General features: G+C 48.5%; 1 protein-coding gene across 3 annotated transcripts in view; it reads right to left on the minus strand.

The window, feature by feature from the left end:
• Nucleotides 1-70, minus strand: part of RAB17 (RAB17, member RAS oncogene family) — a 30,148-nt gene extending 30,078 nt beyond the window's left edge. Inside the window, exon 1 of one of the 3 annotated variants that reach the window (XM_081260836.1) lies at nt 42-70. The gene's annotated coding sequence lies outside the window, so the exon portion shown is untranslated. The other 2 variants (XM_081260844.1, XM_081260841.1) reach the window with 2 other exon arrangements.
• Nucleotides 71-2,259: the final 2,189 nt, after the last annotated feature.

Below are 2,259 nucleotides of genomic sequence, written 5' to 3' on the forward strand. Positions count from 1 at the left end.
CCTGGTCACTCTGCACTTCTCATGGTTCCCACCCTGACCACTCTCCACTTCTCATGGTTTCCACCCTGGCCACTCTCCACTTCTCATGGTTTCCACCTTGGTCACTCTCCACTTATGGTTCCCACCTTGGCCACCCTCCATGTCTCATGGTTCCCACCCTGGTCACTCTGCACTTCTCATGGTTCCCACCCTGGACACTCTGTACTTCTCATGGTTTCCACCCTGACCACTCTCCACTTCTCATGGTTCCCACCCTGGCCACTCTGCACTTCTCATGGTTTCCATCCTGACCACTCTCCACTTCTCATGGTTCCCACCCTGGCCACTCTCCATGTCTCATGATTTCCACATTGGCCATTCTTCATGTTTCATGGTTTCCACCTTGGCCACTTTCACACTCAATGTTTCCACCTTAGTACATTCTATACTTCTTATGGTTACCACCTTGGCCACTTTTCCCATCTCATTGTTTCTACCCTGGCCACTTTCACATCATGGTTTCCACCCTGGCCACTCTCCACGTCTCATTGTTTGTACCCTGTCCACTCTCCACGTCTCACTGTTTCCACCCTGGCCACTTTCACATCTCATTTTTCCACCCTGGCCACTCTCTACATCTCATGGTTTCTACTCTGGCCACTGTCCCCGTCTCATTGTTTCCACCCTGGACACTCTCCACATCTCACTGTTTCCACCCTGGCCACTGTCCCAGTCTCACTGTTTCCACCCTGTCCACTCTCCACATCTCATGGTTTCCACCCTGGCCACTGTCCCAGTCTCACTGTTTCCACCCTGTCCACTCTCCACATCTCATGGTTTCCACCTTGGCCACTCTCCACGTCTCCTGGCTTCCACCCTGGCCACTCTCCACATCTCATGGTGTCCACCCTGGTCACTCTCCACTTCTCATGGTTCCCACCTTGGCCACTTTTCCCTTCTCATGGTTTCCTCCCTGGATTGTTCTATATTCCACACTGTCACCACCCTGGCCACTGGCCACTTCTCATGTTGCCATAGCTGATCCACTCTCCCCTTCTCATTATTGTCGCCTCGGGCCTCGTCCCCACTCTCGTCATCACTCCCTGGATCGCTCTCAGTTCTCACTGTGCCATGTTATTCTTTTTCCCTTTCTTATTATTCCACTTCGGCCACTCTCCATTTCTTCACTGATACCACCTTTGTCTGTTCCCCACATCTCACTGTCTCCACCTGAGTCCACCAATCACCTCTCATTTATTACCACCTAGTCCTCTGCCCTGCTCATCAGTAAACTCAGGCCACTCTGCATCTCATTGTTACTTTCTTGGTTTGTTCTCCTCTTCTTTTACCACTGAGGGCCGTTCTCCACTTGTTATCACAGGAGCCTCTCTCCACAGTGAGACTTGGCACTACCTTGCGCCATTCTCCACTTTGCTCTTACGACCTTGGTCTATTTGTGTTGTTGCTGCCACCTGGGCCACGTTTCCCTTCTCACTGTTACCACTGTGGCTTGTCATTTGTTACTTTCCATTGTTACCCTGTCGTGCTGCCCTCCACCTCTCATTGCTACTCATTTGTCCATTCTTCCCTCTTCGTCACCTTGAGCACTGTCCCTCTCATGTCATCACTTGGCCCATGTCCTTTCTCATTGCTACCACATGGTCCCTTCTCAGATTTTCCATTGCTCTCCACTGGTCCATTCTCCATTGCACGCTGTCACCACCGTGGCCCATTCTCTCTTCTCCTTTATCACCAACTTAGTCTGCTCTCTCCTTTTCTGGTGCTACCAATCATGGTCCATTCTTCATCGTTTATACCTTGGGCCAATTTTGAGTTGTCAGAGTTCAGTGTGGATGTATTTTCCCATTTTGTCATCACCACCTTCAGCCACTCTATGTTATTACCACACCTCATGGCTTCTGCTTATATTCACACTAAGTGTGCACTGTTTGTAAATAATTACAGTTAATATTAATTTTTATCTCATTAGCCTTTTGATTTGGAGAATTCATTTTATTTGCCTTTAATGTAATTGTTGATGTGACTCTGCTTAAGTCTCTCTTCTCACTTTCTACTCTGTGTTCCCCCTGTTCTTTTTCCTCCCCTCCTTCCCCTTTCAACCTAATTAAATATTCTCATTATCCATTCTGTCTCCTTAACTGACATTTTTGTCCTTTCTTCAGTGCTAGGGATTGACCTGGGCCCCACACAAGCAGGCAAGCACTTTACCACTGAGCACTCTACCCCAACACTTTTTTAAATTTTGTTTTAAGACAGCAT

The sequence above is a fragment of the Spermophilus citellus genome, assembly GCF_964194105.1.
Source record: "Spermophilus citellus genome assembly, chromosome: 11".
NCBI lineage: Eukaryota > Metazoa > Chordata > Mammalia > Rodentia > Sciuridae > Spermophilus > Spermophilus citellus.